This window comes from Acomys minous (genome assembly GCF_964271855.1).
Source record: "Acomys minous genome assembly, chromosome: 1".
In the NCBI taxonomy this organism is placed as follows: Eukaryota; Metazoa; Chordata; class Mammalia; order Rodentia; family Muridae; genus Acomys; species Acomys minous.
In genome coordinates this window covers 132962851-132989300 of record NC_140483.1, presented here as the reverse complement: position 1 = coordinate 132989300, position 26450 = coordinate 132962851, and the positions used below count along the sequence as shown (strand labels likewise).

Genomic DNA, 26450 nt, shown 5'->3' with positions numbered 1-26450 from the left:
AGTATATGACCATGAGCAGTAGAGCTGGGTCTTGAGGTGGAATTATTGCCAATTTTCTGAGAGACCTCTAGATTGATTTCCACAGTAATTGTACTAGTTTGCAATCCCACAATCCCACCAGCAGTGAAGAAATGTTCCTCTTGCTCATTAGCATGAGCTGTCATTTGTGCTTTTTATCTTAACCATTCTAACAGGTGTGAGATGGAATCTCAAAGTCATTTTAATTTGCATTTCGCTGACAGCTAAGGGTATTGAACATTTCTTTAAATTCTTCTTGGCCATTTGAGATTCCTCTGTTGAGAATTCCCTATTTAGCTCTATTCTTCATTTTTAAATAGTAATATTTAGTTTGCTGATGCCTACGTTCTCGAGTTCTTTATATATGTTTAATATTAGCCTTCTGTCAGATGTGGAGTTGGTGAAGATCTTTTCCCATTCTAAAGACTGCTGTTTTGTCCTATTGATGGTCTCCTTTGCTTTACAGAAGCTTTTTGGTTTCATGAGGTCCCAATTATTAATTGTTGACCTTAGTGTCTGTGCTATTGAACCACTTTGCAAGTAAATATGGTGGTTTCTCAGAAAATTGGAAATAAATCTACTTCAAGGCCCAGCTATACCAGTCATATACATATTCCCAAGAGATTCTTCATCCTACTACAAGGACTCTTACTCAGTAAATTCACAGAATATTTCTTCAAAATAGCTAGACACTAGAAACAACTAGATGTACTTCAACAGAGGAATGTATAACAAAAATGTGATACACAATGTAGAATTACTCAACTATTAATAGGAATGACATCTTTGGCCTATCTTGACACTGACGCTTCTAAAAATTGTTTCTTGCCATGAACTCTGGTGTCCCATATGTGACCACTTCCCTTTGGTGGGGAGGCCTTGTGGCACTCAGAGATAGGATGAGCAGGCTACCAAGATGAGATTTGATAGGCTGTGACCATATGGTGGGGGAGGAGGTCCACTTCTGTCACAGACCTAGGGGAGAGGAATAAGGTAAAAGAGGGAGCGAGGATACAGGTGAAGGGATAATAATTGAGCTGTAATCTGAATAAATTTAAAAAATTGTGTCTTGTCTGTTCTATAGAATGCCCCACATTTTGAGTGTCGTATGCAGATTGGCAAGAATATTGACGATACGATATGGTCTCTGTGTGTTCTGTGGCAGTGCATGATTTCACTCATGTTTGTTACCTTATGTAGATCAGTAAAGATTTAATTGTACTTTCTCATGCCTAAAAATGAAATCATTCCACTCAGTGTAGCTGAAAAGTAAAAACAAAAACCTGTGTTCAGTACGTCATCAAAGGGCTAGACAGGAAAAGTTCATTTGTCTGTGACAACCAAACCTGCTCTATTTATAGTCTGTAGACTCAAGTTAAAACAAATGAAGTGAAATTAAAGTAAAAGCAGAAGGTATTTGTTTTGTATCTATTTATTTGTGTTTATATAAGTATTTATGTAATAAATACTCATTGCAAATAATTTTATCATTGTATTTCTTTAAGTAAAATTAACAATATTACAATGAAAAATTTCTACCATATGTAAGAAGATGCATTTAAGGACCTGAAAGGTGGGGAGAAACAAATATTAAAATCTACACTATTAAATTTTTAAAAACTGAGTCCCAACATGTGGGGGAGTATCATTTTCTATTGGCCTATCCAGAAACCAAACTGAATCTCATGGCTTCAAGATTTGTTCCCAAAAGCAATCTCCAGTTGTCCCAAACACCATCTTCCTTCCACAGTTGAGCTGGTATTTGTAATAATCATAAAATTAATGGCATGGATTGGCTATGTATCATGTGTCAAGAGTAGCTAGTGTAAAGTGTATATATTTCCATTTCCTCCCGCTTCATGTGGCAGGCCATGGAAGTCAGTCCTGCTAGTATCATGACCTATGTGGAAGGGGAAATGCAGCATGAAAACATTTCTTTTCAAGCTTGTGGTTTCTCAGTACTGAATTCATTGAAGAAACAGGCAGGTTCTTTACTATCACACCACACGGACACTCTGTCTCGCTTGTCCTGCCGACAGTCCCTCATGTTCTGTGCTAGAAGTACTCAGAGGTAGAAATCTTTTTTTTTCTTTACGTCTCTCACCGGAGTATGAACTGCTCAATAATAAGACTTGTCTTTCTCATTTGCTTAACATAATGTTGCACTCATCGGAAGAACCAATAAATGTTATGAGTGAATTAAATGATTTGTAAGCAGAAGAACATAATGAAATGCTAAATGTATAGAACTCAGTGCACTGGAAATTTGAAAGCTGGCTACAACCATCAGAGGTTTTAGTTCCTGTACATGTTTGGCAAAGATTAACTCAAAGTCAAACTCATAACAGACCTGAGACATTTGGAGCAGCATTTGCCTGCTATGTACCATGTGACTTCACTGCAGCTTTAGTTCTGAGCTCACTACATGGACACTGTACTCAGCATGCCATCATGCCACAAAATGCCAACACATGCTGCCTAAGCACCTCGACTCTGCTTCGAGATTACTGTATATTATTTTTAGTTTATCTGCAATGTTTTATGTTCTTGAAGAAACATAGAGTATTAAATTAGCAAAAACAAAGTCTGTTAGCTTTTTTTATTCTTCACCAAATAAGTATCAAATTAGTATATGTTCAGGTTGCTCTAAGTTAACACGTTTGAGCTTTAAAAGTGTTTTTTTTTATTGTTAACTTGAGTTTTATAAAAAGTTATTACAATTTTTGATTTAAGATTAGTATAGAATTTCTTACAATTTAAAAAAAACAAAAATACTTCAATTTTTTCTATATTTATTAGCATATAACTTTACTTTGTCTTTAATAAATAAGAAACATATACCAAATACTTTTTAAAATAAATTTATTTGTGGTTTACTAGCATGAAAAAATATACCAAAAGTCACATAACAATTTCTAGGGTGAAAAAAGCACTCATAAGTATAGAGAGTTTAAGAATCATTGTATTGGATGATTTTAAATTTAGTTAAAATTACCATAAAAATTAGCCAGAGCAAAGTAGTCACACTAGAATCAGGATCTTGGATATGTTACACCAGTGATCTACTCCTGAGCTACCATTATAGGCTGCAAATATATCTATAGGTATCAGTACAGATGAAGAAAAAGTTATTGCATCTTATCTAGGAGAACAATGAGTAATGTGTAAGATGGAAACATTAAACAGCATGAAGTAGAGATATACACAATGGCTATAAGAAATTGGTGACATGAGGCTATAAGAAATTAGTGACATGAACTAAAGGTAGTGTTCTGACCAGTCCATTCCATATCCATTAGCTTGATGAAGCTATTTCACACTATGCACATTTATCAAATAATCATGCAAACATCATTTTTAAGAAGTAAGATGACAAGAACCAGAATCTCATATATTGATAATTTTTTGTTCCTCAGAATCAATTTGAAAGAAAGTTGAACAGCTTTGAGGATATGTGACCAAAATATGGATAAAGCTTGAAACAAAATATGAAGATTACAAAAATAATTTTATTTTTATAAAATCATGAGTTTTGAAATCCAGAGAATTAAACTATATACTCGCATTTACTGGCAATTTCGCTTATACTCACCTGGTTGTTTATTGATTAAAATTATCTGGAAAGTTTGGGAACAAACTGTGGTGCCCAGAATTAACCAATCTAAGCACTGACATTTATTGAAATCTAAGTAGTAAAGCTTACTGAATGTATCTAGTATATTCAGTGTGTGTTTGACAATCAAATATGTGATGTAACTATTGCTTTACTTAATATCTAATGCAAAAACTGCAGTAAAAATGAAAAAATCATTAGTGGATCTATGTTCTAGTACAACCCTGATTCAAAGCATAGTTTTAATTCCCAGTTTAAAAACAATCTGCAAATAATGTGGAAGAATGTTGCATTCCATTTGAAACAGCTCTGCTAATGAAATTCAAAGAGAGAAATGGGTTAAAGCATTAAAAATTAGACAGAAAAGGCAAAAGTAGACTACTTAGGCTAAAATAGTCCATTAATGGGTTTCTCCAGAAGATGAAAGTTTGGCTTTAAAATAAAAACCCTTAACAATCCTAAAGTAAATCTAAAGGCAAAATATATAATATGGGATAACATAGCTTGTATTGTTAGGCAACAAGAGCAGGGATTTCTTATTGTTACTGTTTTCTTTTCCTTTTTTAGGTTAACAAGCGCACTTTCAGCATTTTTTTATTTTATTAATTTATTCAGATTACATCTCAAATTGTTATCCCATCACTTGTATCCTCCTGTTCCTCGCTCCCTCCCGCTTCCTCCCTATTCCCCTCTGCTGTGACTATGACTGAGGGGGACCTCCTCTCCCACTATATGGTCACAGGCTATCAAGTCTCATCTTGGTAGCCTGCTTATTCTTTCTTTGAGTGCCCTCAGGCCTCCCCACCGAGAAGAGGTGATCAAATATGGGGCACCAGAGTTCATGGCAGAGTCAGTCCCATCACGGATCAGCACTTAATTATTATACCTGCAGTGTATTGTTTGAGATTTGAAAAAAGGAGAGTTGCTATGGTGGAATGTGGTCACTTAAAGTCAGTTCAAGCAGGTAGCAATGAATCTGAACATCTCTAGTGTCGTGCTAGTTAGTGAGCACAGCCATAGTCATATTTTAGTCTAGTCCAGAGTCATTTTTCCTAAAGTGGAAAATTTTTACAAGTAACAACACATTTCACCATTCTTTGTTTCTCTGAATAGAAAACATTACTACGTCCCAGACACCAACTCCTTCAGCAAAAATCTGAAGGTTTGTTTTTACAATTAAAGATGTATGAGCATATGTGTTTCTTCTTCCTTTGAACTCACCAGTTTTTGATGACAAGTTCTGGGTCTTAATATAAGTCTGGTGAGAATGTAGGCACTATCATGGACAGGTAGCTCATAAATATTTGAGTGATTTTCCTGCCCCTCAAATTATCCCCACTGTATGAAAAGGAAATATTAATGCCTACAGTTCTCTGCAGAAATCCCTGAGAAGCAATAGTTCTACAATTGAAGGGAGTCTGGCTCTAAAAATAGAGTTTCACACTCCATTGTTCAGTGCAGAGAGGAGTGTGAAGATACTGTAAGGGAGCAGAGGCCACTGTTTCCACATTGCTTATTCAAGACAGGGCATGCAAGGACAGCCTTAGACCAGACAAATCACACATGCTGTGTCTGGTGGGTCTTAATTATGCTGAGAGAAAAAGCAGCAAATCACTAATTATAGTTCTGATTAGCTAAATATGCTGACATTTTCTGTTGTGATTTCAGTGTCCAGAATGATTAAGCAAACCCAATCCTATGTATATTCTTCCTAAATAGCCTTAAAATAGGAAATCATGCAGTTTTCTGTTAATGTGTTTTAAAACATTCAAAATTCACATAAATGATTCATTCTGCTCAGTGGTTTGCAATATACTGTTTATGATCAAATGATGTCTCTGAGAACCTCCTGAATTGATATGTGGATTGAATTGTCTGCCGTGCTTTCTGGCAGCAAGACATACTACTAACATCACCAAAAAAAAAAACCATAAATGAACAATTTTCTACTCATTGACCATTGGGACAGGGAGAAAATAAAGAAAGAAATTAAAGCCTTTCTAGGGTTCAATGAAATGAAGGCATAACATACTCAAGCTTGTAGGACACAAGGAAAGCAGTGCTAAGTGGAAAGTTAATAGTACTAAGTGCCTTCATAAAGGAATTGGAGAGATCTCATACAAGCACTTTTCTGAGCTATGAAAAAAGGTAACACTTTCTCATTTTCTTTTATGTTCTTCTCAGTCTTTTTCTCTCAAGCTACCTGCATGGCTCCTGTTTCTACTATGTCACTACTTAAAAATAGCATAGTCTTCTGTTTTGTCCATCTTCCTCCTCTGGACAGCTGTTAAAATTTACAGTTTGTCTTCTACATTGTTTTTTTATTTTTCTTAAACTCTAATAAAATTGTCTTCAAGCATTCTTTCGGGTCTATATTTGTTTTTAATAAGACAACAACAACAGAAAGTAAACACTGATTTCCTGGTAGTACATTGTACCCCAGGTGTGACCCCAAAAAAAGTTTTCCCAATAGCATCTGGTGCCTGATATGAAGCTCCGAAAACTTTCTGGTAACACGTGGAAACCATGACAGGATCCTAATAAATCTTCCATGAAGATAGAACAGGTGACCTATTACAGGATTCCCATAAGCACGCCCAGCACTTATCCCATGGCCAATATTCATTGGCAGGGTTTTCACTCTCCAAACTTTATCTATGTCTTGTCTCGGATGGATAAATACCTTAAGTTGGCACCCTGCCTTCTAGAGAGAATATCTGATCTCTCTCAAGACCTTTCTTCTTACAATAAAGTGCTTTTGATTCCAAACTAGTCCCCTTCCTACATTCATGTAATCATTTGTATATTGAGTTTGTGCGTGAAAGGTCACTTACTGGTACATGAGTGTCTTATTGGTGGCCACACCAGTGAAAAACTTGACACTTCCTGATCCAACAGACATTAATTCCACTAACTTTTCAGGGACCAATAAGGCCACATTAGTCCCTCTATCATCCATATGAAATATTGTTTTGGTAGGGTGAATTTTGTGCAGGTGATTTTCATATAATTGCAAACACATTAAGTTCATGAGTGAAGAGAATATGACATGTCCAGGACACGAGATGACATCATTTTACAACATATCTGTTCATATTCTGGCTCTTTCATCCTTTCCAACTCTCCTTTTTTAATATATTTATTTATTCACTCAATTTCCATCCCAATCATAGCAACCTCCTTCCTCTCCTCCTGGTTCCACACCACCTTCCTCTTCCTGTATCCCCCTTCCCTACCACTCAGAAAAAGAGAACCTCCCCCACCTACCCATCCCCTTGAAGTCCTTTAGTTGTCTTATTGCTCTAGCTAGGACTTCAAGTACTATATTGAGTACATCTGAAGAGATTGGGCGGCCTTGTCTTGTCCCTTATTTCAGTAGAATTGCTTTAAGTTTCTTTCCATTTAACTTGATGTTGGTTATTTGTTTGTTGTATATTGTCTTTATTGTGTTTAGGTATGTGTCTTGAATCCCTGGTGTCTCCAAGTCTTTAAAAATGAAGAGGTGCTGATTGTTCTCAAAAGCTTTTTTTTTTTGGCATCTAATGAGATGATCATTAGAAACTAACTGACATTATAAGTCAATTGAACCTGACAGATTAGGTTCCACGCAGTGCTGGGAAGAAGGTATATTCTTTTGTATTTGGATGAAATGTTCTGTAGATATGTTAGGCCCAGTTGATTCATCTAGTTTCATTACTTTTCTGTTTAGTTTCTGTTTTGATGATCTGTCCATTGGTGAGAGAGTTGTGTTAAGGTCTCCTACTATTAATGTTTGTAGTTCAATGTATGGCTGTTATCTTTCAGTTCGTTTACATGGTGGATTACATTGATGGATTTTCCTAACCTGAACCATCTGTGCATCCCTAAGATGAAGCCAACTTGATCACGGTAGAATATATTTTTGATGTGTTCCTGGATTGAGTTTTCAAGTATTTTATTCAGTATTTTTGCATCAATGTTCATAAGAAAAATGGGTCTGAAATTCTCTTTCTTTGTTTGGCTCTTTGTTTTGGTGTAGGTATTAGGGTAATTGTGACCTCATAGAGTGAATCTGGCAATGTTCTTTCAGTTTCTATTTTGTGGAATAGTTTGAGGAGTATTCGTATTAGCTTTTCTCTGAATATATGGTAGAATTGAGTGCTGAAACCGTATGATCCTGGGCTTTTATGGTTAGGAGACATTTAGTGACTATTTCTATTTCCTTAGGGGTTATAAGTCTATTTAAATTGTTTGTATGATATTGATTTAACATTGGTAAGTGGTATCTATCAAGAAAATCATCCATTCTGAAAATTAATGTTTTCCAATTTTGTAGTGTACAGCTTTTGAAGTCCTATTTTTTGGATTTCCTTGGTATCTATTCATGTTCCCCTTTTCATTTCTAATTTTGTTGATATGCCTTTGAGTTAGATTGGTTAAGTGTTTGTCTGTCTTGTTGATTTTCTCAAAGAATCAATTCTTGTATTCACTGATCCTTTGTATTTTTCTCTTTGTTTTTAAATTATTGATTTCAGGCCAGAGTTTGATTATTTCCTGTCATCTACTCCTCTTGGGTGTGTTTGCTTCTTTTTGATTTAGAGCTTTCAGGTGTGCTTTGAAATTGCTTGTATGAGATCTCTCCAATTCCTTTATGAAGGCACTTAGTACTATTAACTTTCCTCTTAGCACTGCTTTCCTTGTGTCCTACAAGCTTGAGTATGTTATGCCTTCATTTCATTGAACCCTAGAAAGGCTTTAATTTCTTTCTTTATTTTCTCCCTGTCCCAATGGTCAATGAGTAGAAAATTGTTCAGTTTCCTTGAGTTTGTAAGCATTTGGTTGTTTCTCTTGTGGTTGAAGTCTAGCTTTAATCCATGGTGGTCTGATAGAATACAAGCTATGATTTCAATTTTATTGTATCTGATGAGGCTTTCTTTGTGGCCAAGTGATCAATTTTAGAGAAGATTCCATGAGGTGCTGAGAGATGGTATATTCTTTTGAGTTTGGATGGAATTTTGTGTAGATATGTTAGCTCCAATTGTCTCATGACATCTGTTAGTTTCATTATGTCTCTGTTTAATTTCTGTCTTGATGATCTTTCCATTGGTGAGAGAGTTGTATTGAAGTCTCCTAACCTTAATGTGTGGAGTTCATTGTGTGACTTAGGCTTTACTAATATTTTTTTATGAATGTAGGTGACCTTGCATTTGGGGCATATATGTTCAGAATTGAGACATCATCTTGATGGATTTTTTTTGATGAGTATGAAGTGCCCTTCCCCATCTCTTTTGATTAATTTTGGTTGAAAGTCTGTTTTATTAGATATTAGAAGAGCAACTCTAGATTACTTCTTGTATCTGTTTGCTTGGAAAACTTTTTTCCAGCCCTCTACTCTGAGGAAATGTTTATATTTGTTGCTGAGGTACGTTTCCTGTGTGCAACAGAATGATGTATCCCATTTTTGCAACTATTCTGTTAGCCTGTGTCATTTTATTGGTTAATTGAGACCATTGATGTTGAGAGATTTTAATGCCCAAACATTGTTAATTCCTATTATTTTGATGTTGGTGATGTTAGTGTATGCTTCCCTTCTTTTCCTTTGTTGGTGTAGAATTATTTCCTGTGTTTTCTTAGGTGTAGTTAACCTCCTTGGAATGTAGTTTTTCTTCTAGTATTTCTTGGAGGGCTGTATTTGTGGATAGATATTGTTTAAATTTGGTTTTTCCTTCGAATATCTTCTTTTCACCATCTATGGTGATTGAGAGTTTTGCTGGGTACAGTAGTCTGGGATGACATCTGCAGTCTCTTAGGGTTTGCAAGACATCTGTCTAGGCCCTTCTGGCTTTTAAAGTATCTGTTAAGGATTCAGGTGTAATTATAATAGGTTATGCCTTTATATGTTATTCTGCCTTTTCCCTTGCAGCTTTAGTGTTCTTTCTTTGTTATGTAGATTTAGTGCTTTGACTACTATGTGTCAGGAGGATTTTCTTTTCTGGCCCAGTCAAATTGGTGTTCTGTATGCTTTCTTTATGTTGGACAAATATTCTACTATTATTTTTATTGAAAATATTTTTTGGTCCTTGGAACTGGGACTTTTCACCTTCTTCTATTCCTTTTATTCATAGGTTAGTCTTTTCATCCTAGATTTCCTTGAAATTTTATGTCAGAAATTTTTAGCTTTAACATTTTCTTTGAGTGATGTATCAATTCTTCTATTGTGTCTTCCATGCATGTGAAAAAAACATGCATCACCTGTATTTCAGGACCAAGGTTACCTATTAAGTCTATTTTCAAGTTCTATCTACCTTTCTAGAAATTTTATTTTTTCTTTATAGTTGATTATAATAATATTAAACATAACTGTAATATCTTCATTGTCTATTCATCCCCATATGGACATCTAGCCTTGTTCCATTTCCTCACATAGTGAATACTGATACAAAGAACATGAATTTAGAAGTTTGTCAGAACTGGGGTATATAATCATTGATTAATATCCAGAAATGTTATAGCTGTGGAATATAGCAGTTACATTTGTCCCCACTTATTTCCACAGTTGCTCTAACAGTTTACCCTCCTACTGACACTAATACAGATTCATCATTCCCCACATCTTTGTCTGGATCTGTTGATTTCAGTTTTGTTTTTTGCTGCTTTATGTTGGCCATTCTGATTGAGTAAGATAAAATCTCCAAGTATTTCTAATTTGTATTTGTCTAAGGATATTTTTTATACTAAGTGCTTTTTGAACTATGTTTAGTCATGTGTATTTCTCCTTTTGAAAACTATACATCAGTTCTCTAGACCATTTTTTTATTTGTCTGTTTGTTTTCTTGATGATTAGCTTTCAGAAAGTGTAATTTGTCAGATGAATACTTGGCAAAGATTTTCTCTCATTCTGTAGTCTGTGTATTTGCTTCATTAGCAAATTACTATTTGCTGTACAGAAACTTTACTAGTTTTGTTTATGTTAGCCTTATTTTTGAATCACTGAAGTTCTATTCAGAAAGTTCTTACCTATGCCTACATCTTGAATTGTAGTCCCTTTATCCTGTAGAAGCTTTAGAGCTTGGGATCTAATATTGAAACTTTGGAGATAAATATTTGAATAAAATATAAGAATCTATTTTCATTCTTATATATGCAGATACTCAGTTTTTCCAGCACTAAACTTTGAATGTGCTATTAATCTTCTATTTGTATTTTTACCTTGTCAAAAATCAAAGGACTGTAGTTTCATGGGTTTCACATAGTTTCTGGGTCCTTTATTCCATTTATTTATATATCTGTTTTATGTTAGCACTATGCTGTTTACATTACTGTCTTTGCAGTACTCAATATCAGATGTGAAATATGGGATACTTCCCAACCATATTCTTTTTTTCCTAGAAGTCTCTGGCTATCCAGCATCTTTGGAGCTTCCACATGATTGTAAATTTCTGTAGGGGTTTCTGTTGGAAGTTGTATTGGCGTTGTATTATATTTGCAGGTTACTTTTGATAAAATGTCCACTTTTGCTACATAAATCTTCCCAATCTGTAGTCATGAGGAGTCTTTCTACTTTCTAGTGTCTTCAACTTCTTTGTTGTGTTAGAGTTTTATTGATGAGTTATTCTTTTAGGACAAGAACTTAAACCAAGAAGAAACTTGCAGGCAGGAGTTGATGTAAAGATCATGGAGGGGTGCTGCTTTACTGCCTTGCTCCCCATGGCTTGCTCAGCCTAATTTCTTATAGAACCCAGGACTACCTGCCCAGGGGAGCCCCATTCATATTGAACTAGGCCCTCCCACATCCATCCCTAACTAGAAAAGTATTCTACAGTCCTACCTTACTGAGGCATTTTTTCAAATGAGGCTTCCTTAGTTTTAAGTGTCTCCTCCTGTATTTACTTATTTACTATCTCTTCCTTCCCTTCCCAATTTGATCCACCCATTCAACCCTCCTAATCCCTGTATATCCACAATTACTTATTATATTTGCCTTCAGTAGGGAGATGCTTCCCTGTTCTTTAGTTCCTTATACTATACCTACTGATTATTATAAAAATTGAACCTGAAATATGAAAAATGTAAGTAGCCTCAACATATAAGCAAATACATACCATATCTGTCTTTTGGAGTCCAGGTTACTGTACTCAGGATGATTTTTTTTCTATCTCCATACATTATCCAATAAATACCATGATTTCCATTTTTAAATAGCTAAGTAATATGTTCCACATTTTCTTTATCCATTTGGCTTTTGACAGATATTTAGCCTGTCTCAAATTTCTTCCTGTTATCAATTGATATAGATCAGCAGTGGACATTGTTAAGCAAGTGTCTCTTAGGTAGAATAAAGCATCTTTTAGGTATATGTCCTAGACTGGTATAGATGGATCTTAAGGAAGCTCTATCCCAAGCTTCATGAGGAACTGCCACTTGGTTTTCATGCTGACTCTAAAAGTATCTCCAGAAATATATGAGTATTCCCTTATTCCACATCCTTGCCAGCATGAGCTGTCACTTGTTTTATTGATCTGGGCCATTCTAGCTGGGATAAGATGAAATCTCAAAGCAGTTTTAACTTGCAATTCCCTGATGACTAAGGGTGTTGAGCATTTTTAAAGTGTTTCTAGAATATTTTTCTTTCCTCTTTGGATAACTTTGTTTAGATTTATACACATTTATTAATTGGGTTGTTTTCTTTATGCCTATTTTTAAAATTCTTTATATCTTTTAGATATTATCCCTCTATTGCATGTGTATTTGGTAAAAAAAAAAAAAAAATGCCATTCTGTAGGCTGTAGCTTTGTCCAAATAATGAGAATTGGCATACAGATGCTTTTCAAGTTTCATGAGGTCCCATTTATTAATTGTTGATTTGGTGCTTTGCTACAAGTATTGTGTTCAGAAAGTCTTGCCCTATGCCCTAAAATTCAAGGCTATTTTTTCTCTTCTGATCAGTTTCTTTTCTATCAGATTCTGGGCATCTAGCTCCATGATGAAGTATTTGAACCATTTGGAAGTGACTTTGTAGAGGGTGATAAATATGGATTTATGTGGATTTTTCTTCATGTACACATCCAGTTGGCCAGCACCATTTGTTGATGATACTATTTTTTCCAATGTGTATTTCTGGCTTCTTTATCAATAGTGAGGTGTGCATATGTGTGTGGATTTTGGTTTGGGTGTTTAATTCTATCTCATCTGTCTATCTCATCAGTCTGTCTGTTTTATGCTAATACCACTCTGTTTTTATTATTATACACCTGTATTAAAGTTTGAGATATGGGATTGTGATACCATGTAGAAAAATGAATTATTTTTTCTATATTAATCAACACATAAATTATTAAGGCGGTAAGTAGTTTTCTTTAACCAGCTAGTTTCCCAATGACTGACACAGAGAGACAATGATCTATTTTTAAGTTGTAATCACTATGCTAGGCAGATTCTGAGCTACTACTCTAATCCTAGTACCTTTATTATTTTATTTTATTATTTTATTCATATTACATTTCAATGATTATCCCATCCCTTGTATCCTCCCATTCCTCCCTTCCTCCCATTTTCCCTTTACTCCCCTCCCCTATGATTGTGACTGAGGGGGACTTCCTCCCCCTGTATATGCTCATAGGGTATCAAGTCTCTTCTTGGTAGCCTGCTATCCTTCCTCTGAGTGCCACCAGGGAACTTGGTCAAATGTGAGGCACCAGAGTATGTCTGAATGTCATACCACACTCTCCATTCAACTGAGGAGAATGTCCTGTCCATTGGCTAGATCTGGGTAGGGGTTTGAAGTTTATGGCCTGTATTGTCCTTGGCTGGTGCCATAGTTTGAACAGGACCCCTGGGCCCAAATCTGCCTATCATAATGTTCTTCTTGTAGGTTTCTAGATCCTTCTACTTTGCCATTCTCTCATGCTTCTCTCATCTAGAGTCCCAATAGTAATCCTAGTACCTTTAAAATCCATATAAAAACCAAAAACTTGCAGCCCAGTGTGGTGACGCATGCCTTTAATACCAGCACTTGAGAGGCAGAGGCAGGCAGATTGCTGTGAGTTCAAGGACAGCCTGGTCTACAAAGTGAGTCCAGGACAGCCAAGACTCCACAGAGAAGCCCTGTCTCGAACAAACAAAACAAAACAAACAAAACAAAAACAAGCACTTGCCAATCTGATGACTCCCAGGGTAGCTTCTATTCCATCAGTCTCTTCCTACAGCCATGTGCACAGCCCCATTTTTCCTTATAGCAACTCCTCCTTTTTCTCTCCTCCTCTTCTCCTCTGCTCTGCTGCTTTCTCCCTCTCCTTTCTTCTCTCACATCCTAGCCAGGGAACCTAAAACTCTGCCTACCTCTCTTCTACCCCATCATAGCTTCAGTATCTTTAGTCAACCAGGGATAATTGGGAACATTATCATCACATGGTTACAGAATATATTTCAACATGCATTACAATGCCCATTGCAAGGAGGCAACCAGATCTCAAGGCACTGAAATCAGCATTTGAAAACCCAGCTGGACCTTCCTCCTACAGTACCTCCATTAGTTCTTTTATCAGTTAGGATTTCTTTTAGCTACCTTTTTTTTGTTTCAGTGTGTGTGTGTGTGTGTATGTGTGTGTGCGTGTGTGTGTTTCCATATGAAGGTCAGTTCTATGAAGAATTGTATTGGAATTTTGAAGCAGATTGCATTGACGATTGTTTTTAGTAGGATGGTCATCTTCACTGTTATTTCTACCAATCTATGATCATAGGAGATCTTTCCATCTTCTATCTTCTTTGATTTCTTTCTTTAACATCTTGACATTTTTATTATACAAATTTTTCACTGGCTTGGTTAGAGTTACCTCAAATAATATTTTGTATTATCTGAGGCTACTGTTGTTCCCCCAGATTTCTTTCTCAGTCCACTTGTCATTTGTATTTAAGACATGTTTTGTGTGTGTGTGTGTGTGTGTGTGTGTGTGTGTGTTAATTTTGTAGCCTGCTACTTTGTTGAAAGTGTTTATCTGTTATAGCAGTTTCTCAGTGGGATTTTTAAGGTAATTTGTTTATACAATAATATCATCTGCAAATAAAGATGCCTTGACTTCTTCCTTTACTATTTATAACCCCTTGATCATATTCAGTTGTCTTATTGCCCTAGCTAAGACACAGGTATTATATTTAGTAGGTATAGAGAGAGTGGGTGGGCATCCATATCATGTTCCTGACTTGAGTTGATTGTTTTGAGTTTCTTTCCAATTATGTTATTGCTGATTATGCACTTGCTGAATATCACATTCACTATCATGAGGTACGTCTTTTTTATCCCTAACCTCTCAACTTAAATCTCACTCCATTTGAAATTTGCCATTTTGAGCAGTTTGAATCTTACTTAGTTTACTTTCTTCTTCAGAATCCATTTTTCTTTAATTTAATTTTCTCATAAAGACTATAATGAAACTGCCCAAAAAATAAAGGGAAGAAAGTAGGAAAAGGGCAAAAACACAATAACCTTCCTTAAGTATCATTTTAGACTATTACAGCCTTTGGATATGGCTGATGTTGAATTAGAGCATCCAAAGAGTTTGTTTAACATATGTTCCTATATGTCTGTGTCTGAGAATCTACCATCTCTATTCTTACTATAAAGGATCTCACAGCTACAGCCTCAGGATTCTTTCTTCTAATTGTTGGTCTCTAGTGTGCAACACACAACAGCTCCATCATTAATACCTCCTGTACCTTTTGAAATTAAGTGTTCTATAAGAAACACATATATACCTAGTGTCCCTCTGAACTCAAAACTTAAGACTGTTCTTTACCATTATTGTTGCTGTCACAAGTTTGTGAACATGCCTTCTCATATTTCCAGGATGTTTCTAGAGAAAATAAATTATTGGGCATATGACTCGCAACAATACTAAGAAATCAAGCTTCCAGATGTATTCTGATTTTTTGTTTGTTTGTATGTTTTGTCTCATTTTGTTTTTTGAAATGGAGTAAAGCACACCACCAATCCAGCAGTGCTCCACTTAAACACTCCTCTCAATGCAGTCTTCAATTTTCATGTCACTTACTACTTCCCATGTAGTCCTGACCTAAGAATGAGGAAAACAATAGAGAAAAATAGCATTTTGACAGTCTTTCATCTGTGTGTGTTCAGTAGGCACATAACTTTTGCTCTATTTAAGTATATAGCTAAAATTTGAAAATAAAATTCAAGAGCCTGTAGCACATGTTTACTACCTAGTTTATGTTTGTCAGAGATGCATTGCTATTTTAGTCAATGTCAGAAGATTATTTCATTCCTGCCAAGATGCATTTCATCACTTCCTCACCTTAAAATAGTAACCATACCAAAGAGTTTTCCAAATTAGTCTATATTTTGCTGATCCCTCTCTATTTCTATGATTTTTAGTCTTTATTTCTTCCTCTGTGTGTGTGTGTGTGTGTGTGTGTGTGTGTGTGTGTGTGTGTGTCTGAGCTTTTCAAATTTTTGTGTCAAACTTTCACTTTTTCCTCAGTATTCTTTGTCTCCTGGTAAGGGATGTGTACAAAATATATATCACATATATTTTATATTATTTGTATTTCATAATTTCCATGAGTTCCTGTAGTAAGGATAGTGTTTAATCTAGATCATGAACAGGAGGGATTATTTTTCAAGCTGTCATTTGCTGCAGGCTTCTACATTTGCTAAACTTAACATGGTTTTAATGTAAGGCTTATTGAGGCTTAATTCTTTTTTTTTTTAATTTTTTTCTCCTTTATTAATTTATTCTTGTTACATCTCAATGGTTACCCTATCCCTTGTATCCTCCCATTCTTCCCTCCTTCCCATTTTCCCCTTATTCCCCTCCCCTATGACTGTTCCTGAGGGGGATTACCTCCCCCTGTATATGCTCATAGGGTATCAAGTCTCTTCTTGGTAACCTGTTGTCCTTCCTCTGAGTGCCACCAGGTCTCCCCTCCAGGGGACATGGTCAAAGGTGAGGCACTAGAGTATGTGAGAAAGTCATCTCCCACTCTCCACTCTACTGTGGAGAGTGTTCTGCCCATTCGCTAGATCTGGGTAGGGGTTTAAGGTTTACAGCCTGTATTGTCCTTGGCTGGTGCCTTAGTTTGAGCTTAATTCTTATACATAAAATATATGAATTAATTAAGGAAACACTTTGGTGTGGCTGAAGCAATCTACACATTTTGACATTAATATTTTCATTTCAGTTATTATGGAAATCTACTATTTTAAGAGCTGGGGGAGATTATTACATCTCTAAGCAAGTCACAGTTTTTACACACCTATTACTCATTGTTCAGGACATTGGTGTGATCCATACTTTACAGCTGCCCTGATAGCCTGTAAATTATGCATATGATCATAGTTCCTTCAAGACTCAGTACTTCTTGTGCCAACACATCTATCCCTCTGTGTCACCATTCTGTTTCATTTTAATATAATTTGCACAGGATTGAAATAAATATTTAGTATTACATCCAGGCTCACCTTTTCTCATTTCTACCTGTGTAAATGGCAGGCATCATTCCAGACTTCTCCACCCTCCTTCTTCTATTCTCTGCATGTTCCTCTTATATTTGGCACATTTCAATACACTGCAGAATATAACTACTCATCTTATTTGCCATCTGTCTTCCCTGAGCTGAAAGTTCAAAAATCCGGTGAGAAGCAATTTTCATCCGTTTTGTCTCCTCTGTACCCAGTACTTGGAAGAGCTGCTGACACCTGGGAGGCATTCCACAAATATTTGATGAGTGAATGAATAAACTCCTGTATATTCTCTTGTTGAAATGCACATACTCCAGGAAATAGTGCTGCTAATTTATATGCTTATTTTAATCCCCTATCCTCACATGCTTCTATTGTGTGATGTGTTGGGGAGCTGGAGTCTACGAATGACACTTGCAATACCTCTAACCAACTGGCTTCCTGTCAGGATCCTGTTAATCCTGTTCTGGCAGGAATTTGTATTGTGAAATACCTTTCATCTTGCTTCCAGTTTGTGAATGTCTTCAGTGGTGACAGAAGCATCTACAGCAGTGAGAGAAGAAACCTAGCTCCAGCACAGCCACCGATGATAGCAGTGACAACAGACCATCAGTTCATCAATACATATGACACTCAGACTGTGATACTCTAGGTAGGATTGTCACAGCAAGCAAGGTTTGGGTCTCAGTTTCTCTTTCTCTCTTCCCATTCCTTTCTCCGCCCTTCTTCCCACTCTCCCTCTGTTTGTACTACTAAATATTAACTGCCTTTTCTTCATCTAATATTTCAGTTATCAATTACTGACACTCTGGAGGAATACTAGAATTTAGGAGTGAATCCACCTTGTCTTGACTGTTGTCTGTGGGTAGAGCTTTAATTACTGTTTTGATCTTGTCATGTTTAATGGATCAATTTTGTCTTGTTTATATCTTCTTGGTTTAATTTTCATAGGTTATATTATTTTAAAATTCCCTGTTTCTTCTAAAGGTTTCAGCTTTTGTAGGATAGCTTTTCAAATTATGTCCTAAGATTCCACTGGAGTCTATAATAAACTCCCATTATTTTACCTCCAGTTTTTTAATTGGGACTTTTTCTTCTTTGGTTGGTTTGAAGAATAGTTTGTAATCTCACTTGTCTTTTTTAAAGAACCAATTCATTGATTGATTTTGTGTATATAACTTTAAGGTGTAGTTCACTAATTTCTACCCTAATCATTATTATTTCATGGCTACACATTGCATCTAAGTAACTAGGTTTTCTAGAATATTATTTTGTTTATTTGAAACCTCTCAGATTTTTGTTTGTTTGTTTGTTTTTGTTTTTTGCTTTTTCAGATACTTTTATTGATCTGTTAGACAATGACAATGTAGCTATTTAGTTAGTATCGTGGGGCTGGATATAATTAAGATTAATCTTCAATTTAGAAGTTAGTCATGAATCTTTAGAGACCATCATTACTGTGCTGAAAACCACAGAGAAAAATAACAGTATTCACACATATACTGTCATTATTTTTCAAGCACCAACTTTTATATTCAGGATAAGTTACAAAAAGTAACTCTATATAGTTATTTATTTCTCTAAATTACTAAAATGAAATAATTTAGACAATGGCTTTAAAATGATTTCAATATATAATTAATCACCTTCATCTTTAATTCAACAATCCAACAAGGTTTTAAATTACCCATGAGTATGTGATAAGATGTATACACATAGACAACTTGCCAATGACATAGTACATGTTGACTACATTACTGGGTAACACTGAGAGAAACTAAAGTAACATGGAATTGGCTATTGGAAGGCAAGTAAATACAGAACACACAGATAAAAATGCATGCTCTGGGAAAAAAACAAAACATAAGGCCACAGAGAACCATGGACACCCCAGAAGCTGTCCTCTGGAATGAAGTATAATACTGGTCAGGAGGTGGGAGGATTGTGAGGAGACACACAGGCAAGAAGGCCTGTCCCGCACTTGGGTGGAGCTTTATTCACACCTCACCGATTAAGACCTAAGAGCAAGCATATAGGCTATGAAGGTGTTTACTATCTTCATTTTATTAATTTTTAAATTTATTATAATTTATTCACATTATATCCTGATTGTTACCTCCTTGCTCTTATCTTCCCATTCCCACCTTTCCTCTCTCTTCTGCCCTATTACCCTCCCCTAGACCTATGATGGGGATCCCTCCTCCCCCACAGTCTGCCCACAGCCTATCAGGCCTTATCAGGATAGTCTGCATACCCTTCATCTGTGTGCCCACAAGGCCACATTGCCTAGGAACAATGGTCAAGTCTTGGACACAGCAGTGCATGTCAGAGGGTCAGAGACAGTCCCCTCTCCATCACCCACCCCTCATGTGGAGGATTAGTTGTCCATCGCTACATCTGAACAGGGGTTCTAGGTTTTGTGCTTGCATTGTACTTGGTTGGTCCATCAGCTTGTGCAGCCCCCCCCCACCCCCGTGTCCAGACCTATAGGCCTTAATGGTTTACCTTCAGGGCTTCTGATCCTCTGGGTCCTTCAACCCCTCCATTCTTCCATACAATTCTTAGCACTCTGACTAGAGTCCGGCTTCCATTCCCAGCATATGTCCCAATTCTCTGCTGGGTGGAGCCTCTCAGAAGACATCTATGTTGAGCTAATAGCCACTTATAAGTAAGTATATATTATACATGTTTGTCTGGGTCTGAGTTACTTCACTCAGGGTGATCTTTTCTAACTCCATCTATTTGCTTGCAAATTCAAGATTTTTAATAGCTGAATAGTATTCCATTGTGTAAATGTACCACAGTTTCTTTATCCATTCTTTGGTTGAGGGACATCTAGGTTATTTTCAGACCCTGGTTATTATGAAAAGAGCTGCTATGAACATAGTTGAGCAAGGATCCTTGCTGTATGGTAGATTCTCTTTTGGGTATATGATCTGAGTGGTATAGGTGGGTCTTGAAATAAAACTATTCCCAGTTTTCTGAGAAAGTGTCAGATTGATTTCCAAAGTGGTTGTACAAATTTGCACTCCCACTAGCAATAGATGAATGGGTGTTCTCACTCCTTCACATCCTGTACAGCATGTGCTGTCACTTGAATTTTCAGTCTTAGCAATTCTGGTAGGTGTAACAGAATCTCAGAGTCATTTTGATTTGCATTTCCTTAATGACTAAGAATGTTGACATTTCTCTAAGTGTTACCCAGCCATTCCATAACCTTCTGTTGAGAATTCTTTGTTTAGCCCTGTACCCCATTTCTTAATTGGGTTGTTTAGTTTTGTGGTGTTTAATTTCTTGAGGTCTTTATATATTTTATATATTATCCCTTTGTCATATGTAAGGTTGGTAAAGATCTCCCAGTCTGTAGGCTGTTGTTTTGTTCTGTTGACAGTGTCCTTTGCCTTACAGAAGTTTTTCAGTTTCATGGGATCCCATTTATTAATTCTTGATCTTAGAGCCTGAACTATTGGTGTTCTGTTTGGGAAGTTGTCTCCTGTGGCAATGAGTTCAAGGTTCTTCCCCACTTTTTCTTCAAACAGATTTACTGTGTCTTGAATTCTGTCCAAGGTGATAAATATGGATTTATTTGCATTTTTCTACAATAGCTATCCAGTTAGACCAGAATTATTTCTTAAAGATACTATTTTTCATTGTATGGGTTTTGCTTCTTTGTCAAAAATCAAGTGTCCATAGATGTGTGGGTTTATTTCTGGGTCTTAATTTGATTCCATTGATCTATCAGCCTATTTCTATGCCACTGCCATGATGTTTTTATTATGGTTGCTCTGTAGTACAGTTAGATACCAGAGATGGAGATTTCCATCATTTATTGTACAGGATTATTTTAGTTATTCTGGGTTTTTTGTTTGTTTGTTGATATAAAGTTGAGAATTAACCTTTTAAGGTCTGAAAAATTGTGTAGGTATTTTACTAGGTATTGCATTGAATCTGTAGATTTCTTTTGGTAAGATGGCCATTTTGTACTATATTAATTCTACCAATGCATGAGCTTGGGAGGTCTTTCCATTTTCTGATATCTTCTTCAATTTCTTTCTTCAAAGACCTGAAGTATTTTTCGTACAAGTCTTTTACTTGCTTGGTTAGAGTTACAACAAAAAATTTTTATGTGATTTGTGCTTATTGTGAAAGGTGTTGTTTCTCTAATTTCTTTCTCAGTAAGTTTGTCATTTGTATACAGGAAGGCTACTGATTTCTTTGAGTTTATTTTGTATGCAACCAATTTGCTGAAAGTGTTTATTAGCTATAGGAGTTCCTTGGTAGAATTTTTTAGGACACTCTGTATAGTGAGAATAGTGATACTTCGACTTTTTCCTTTCCAGTATCCCTTTAATCTACTTTAGTTGTTTTATTGTTCTAGCAAGGACTTCAAATACTATTGAAGAGATAAGGAGAGAGTGAACAGCCTTGTCTTGTATCTCATTTCAGTGAAATTGACTTAAGTTTCTCTCCATTTAGTTTGATGTTGTCTATAGACTTTTTGTATAGTGCCTTTACTATGTTTAGGTATGTGCCTTGTATCTCTGATTTTGCCCAGTATTTTCACATGACTATGTATTTGATTTTGTCAAATGTTTTTTCAGCATCTAAGATGATCATTGTTTTTTTTTTCCTTTCAGTTTGTTTATATGGTGGATTACATTGATGGATTTCTGTATATTGAACCACACCTGCATGTCTGGGATGAAGCCTACTTGGTCATGTGGATGATATTTTTTATGTGTTCTTAGATTTGTTTTTTATTTTATTGAATATTTTTGCATCAATGTTCATAAAGGAAATTGGCCTGAAATTCTCTTTCTTTATTGGGTCTTTTTGTAGCTTAGGTATCAAGGTGACAGTGGCTTCATAGAATGAACATGGTAATATCCTACTGTATCTTTTTTGTGAAATAGTTTGGGGAGTATTGTTATTAGTTCTTCATTGAAAGTCTGATAGAATTCTGCACTGAATCCATCTAGCCCTGGGCTGGGTTTGGTTGGGAGACTTTTGATGACTTCTTCTATTTCTTTAGGTGATATAGGAATATTTAATTAGTTCACCTGATCTTACTTATATTTGGTAAGTAGAATTTATCAAGAACATTGTCTATATCATTTAGATTTTCAAATTTAGTAGCATATAGGCTTTTGAAGTAAGACTTAATTATTCTTTAGATTTCCTTGGTATCTATCTTTATGTTTCCCTTTTCATTTCTGATTTTGTTGATTTGGTTACTCTCCTTTTGCCTTTTGTGTTAGTTGGATAAGGGTTTGTCTATCTTCTTAATTTTCTCAAAGAACAATTTCTTGGTTTCATTGATTCTTTGAATTGTTCTCTTTGTTTCTAATTTATTGATTTCAACCCTGAGATTGATTATTTCTGGCTATTTATTCCTTTTTTGTGTGTCTGGTTCTTTCTTTCTAGGGATTTTATGTGTTTAGTTTAGTTGCCTATATGAGATGTTTACAATTTCTTTAAGAAGGCACTTAGTGCTATGAACTCTCCTCAGCACTGCTTTTACTGTGTTCCATAGATTTGAGTATGTTGTGCCTTCATTTTCATTGAATTCTCAGAAGTCTCTAATTTATTTCATCCCTGACCCAGTAGTTATTGAGTAGAGCATTGTTCAGTTTACATGTGTGTGTAGGTTTTGTTGTTGTTGTTGTTGTTGTTGTTGTTGTTGTTGTTATCTTTACTGTTATTTAAGTTCATCTTTATCCATTGTGGTCTGATAAGATACAGGGGATTATTTCAATTTTTTTGTATCTGTTGAGGCTTACTTTGTGACTGACTATCTGGTCAGTTTTGGAGAAGGTTCTGTGAGGTGCTGAAACAACTATTCTTTTGTGTTTGGGTGAAAAGTTCTGTAGATGTCTTTGAGGTCCATTTGATTCACAATATCTCCTAGTTTCATTATTTCTCCATTTAGTCTAATCTATTTGGTGTTTTGTAGATAGCTTGCATGGTTAGAGACATATCTTCCTTGAGATTGGGAAAATTTTCTTCTATGATTTTGTTGAAAATATTTTCTGGGCCTTGAAGCCTGGAATCTTCTCTTTTCTGATTCCTATATTTCTTAGTTTATATCTTTCATGTTCTCCTTGATTTTTTGAATGTTTTGGGTCAACAATTTTTAAGACTGAACATTTTCTTTGGTGGTTGCATCAAATTCTTCCATTGTGTCTTCCACATACTCCATCTCTTATGTTTACTTCTGCAGGTCCTGGCTTCTTCTCTAAGTTATCTCTTTCTAGCCTTTCTTCAATCTATGCTTTAATTATTGCTTTGAAATAACTTGGTCTGGAGATGCCATATTATATTGGCTTTTGTTGTTTGTATTTTTACACTGACTTTTAGTCATCTGGCTTTCTCTATCGTTGTACAGTAGTTTCTGGTGTCTTTCACTGGCCATTGAGAGCAGCTCCTCAGATGTCTTGGGACCCTCCTCCTGAGAAGGGGAAACCCAGAGTTGGCTACCTTGCCACTGGCTTTCTTGCTCCAAAGGCAATGAGGTCCCACTTCCCAGTCACTGTACTCAGTCAATGTGCTCACTGAGTTGGGGAACCTGTGGTTGGATCAGAAGGTATCCATTCCTCCACTAGAAGGGCTGAAGTTGCTGTACCCTTAATGTCTCTGTCACTCGGTGGTGAGTGTGGGCATCTGAGGTAGGAACTGTGTGTCTCCTTCTGGGAAGGTAACCACTTTATGGGAAGGTCTGAGTTTGATGCTGTAGTTGAGAGACCTGGAATGTCTCTGCAGCATAGCACTGATAGTGGGCAGCTGAAGTACAAGCCCATTCTGGAAGGTAACCAACCACTTCAGGGGAGCATCTGAAGTGTGGGCCTATAAGCTGTGGTATCTGGAAAGTCTCTGCTCAGTGATGGTGCCTGGGATTGGAGCTTTGCTGCCAGGGTACCAGAAGGCCTAAAGCATAGGCCATTCCAGCAGGAGCCCAGGTGTTTTTCCCAGCTTTTAGCCATATGACCTGGGATAGAACCTGAGATTTTCCCACACTGTAGACTCTTGCCTCACCTGAGGGTCTACTACAGGCCTGTCTATTGCTTTGTTCTCTCTGCTGTTCTGCTATTCAGTTATGTTGCATACTTGATGCTGACAAATTGGATTCTCCTTCTAGAAATTATTTTTAATGTAAGCACTTAGAGCTAAAAATTTCCTTCGGGAACAGTCCTAGCTCTATCCTGGAGGCTCTGATAAGTTGTGTTATTATTTCCATTTCATTGTACACATTTTAACAGTTTCTCCCTCATATTTTCAATGATTCACTATTCATCAAAATATTTATTGTTCAGCATCTCATATTTGTATAGTTCCTTTGGTCTCTTGAGTGGATTTCTAGTTTTATTCTACAATTGTCTCATAAGAGGAAATGGATTTGTTCATTCATTTGTTTTATAATTTTAAACGTTTTTGTGACCAATAATGTGATTAATTTTATAGAAGATTCAGTGGGCTGTTGTGGAGAATGTCTGCTCTGTATCCAGTAGATGAAATAATCTGAAAATATTTGTCAAATCCCATCACCTTCTAAGTTAGCTCCATGGTTTATTTGCTAAAGTTTAGCTGGGAAGACCTATCTGAAGATGGTGGATAAGTATTGATGCCCTCTGCTATTACTGTATCAGGACTCAAATAAAATTTCAAGGCTTTTAGTACTTGTCTTATAAAATTGGTAGCCATGGAGATGGATAAATGCCTCAGTATTTCAGTAAGTACAAAACTGTTTGTGTCCGTGCAAGAGGAACAGGAAAACAGCTCTAGAATTCATGGAATGTGGCCCACCAGTTAGCAAACCCATGATGGGTATGTCTTGGAGAGGCATAACCTGATCACTACATGTCCTAAGGACTTCGTGCTGTTGTGAAGCATAGTTCTGCTTGTTACTTTTGTAGTCATTATAGTCTCCTTACTATATGAATTGTGTGAGTACTATAAAGGGAGCTTCCAATCCCTCACTGGGCAGGATCATTGGCATATGCAATAACAATGCTTGATCTTTTTCAGGCATTGCTGCTAGAGGAGATTAACGATTCAACCACCATCTCTGAAAACAACCTACAGATGTAGATGGTTAACAATGATCACTACCCTTAGAAAGAATTTGGAAAAATAGATTGTTCAACAAGATTAGGTAAAGATGTTTTTACCAGTGACTTTGATGTAGGAAGTCTTAGGGAAGAATAAATTGTTTAGCAAAGTAAGGTAAAGACAGTTTTGCTGTTGGCCCTGACATAGGCAGTCTTAGGGGACAATTGAAGTTAAGAGAAAGTACACTCTTATTAGTAAAGCTAGAGAATTTTTGAAGTTGGCAAAGCAAGAACAATGGCCTATAGCAGTATTGGCTGACATGACTCTTTCAAGCTGGGCTGGTGACTGAGATGATGATTGACTTCCTTATTCTATTTTTCTACCCTTAGCTTCCTGATATGATTTAATAAAGCATATTAATTAGTAGATGAGCACATTTAGGACTTAAAATAGACATGACTGATTATTTTTATATAGGAGTTTAAATTTGTTATTCCTTTAAGGTCTTCATTAGATTTCTTAAGATAATTGATTCCTTCTTTGTAACTGCAAATTACAGCCTGCCAGTAGAGAAAAACTGGCTGAGAAATTCCCATGTTTGTTTATACTCTGTTAATATGTAACAAGTTGCTTATGTACAAATGTATGTGGATTCTCAGAAATAACTTGTTATTGATATTTGTTGCTTACCCATAATATGTAAAACACTTGGTCATGTGAAGGTATTATGGAACATGATTTTCTTACATATATCCATTGTAATCATTTATTTATAGAGAAGTAGAATGTAAACACATTGTGATTTTTGTACTGCTTGGAAGATGCTGTTAGGGTATATAAACTGTGAAAGGAAAAGGATAAGGACAGAAGAAGAGGAAGAAGAAGGAGGAGGAGGTAGAGAAGGAGGAGGAGGAAGAGAAGGAGGAGAAGGAGGAGGAGAAGAAGAAGAAAAGAAGGGGGAGGAGGAGGAGGAGAAAACAGCTAAGAATAGGGAGATAAGGATGAAAATAAGAAGATAATTATAAAAAGAAAAAACAGCTTGTTGAAACCTACATGCTAGAGTCTGCCTTACTTCATTGTCTAGAGTAACTGTGTGTGTGTGTGTGTGTGTGTGTGTGTGTGTGTGTGTGTGCGTGCGTGTGTGTGTGTGTGTGTGTGTGTGTGTGTTTTGGTCAAATTATTATCTAGTTGGATTATTGTTAGTTCTATTTCCTCTTCTGTTAGGCGTATGTGTTTTATGTCTACTTCATGATAAATCCATTCCAAGCACTCCATTTTTAACACATTCTTATCATAAAATGAATTACTTTCATGTATTAT

General features: G+C 36.1%; 1 protein-coding gene across 1 annotated transcript in view; it reads left to right on the top strand.

Annotated features, from left to right (window-relative positions):
• Positions 1-26450, top strand: part of FUT9 (fucosyltransferase 9) — a 400579-nt gene that overhangs the window by 259989 nt on the left and 114140 nt on the right. The window lies entirely within an intron of this gene.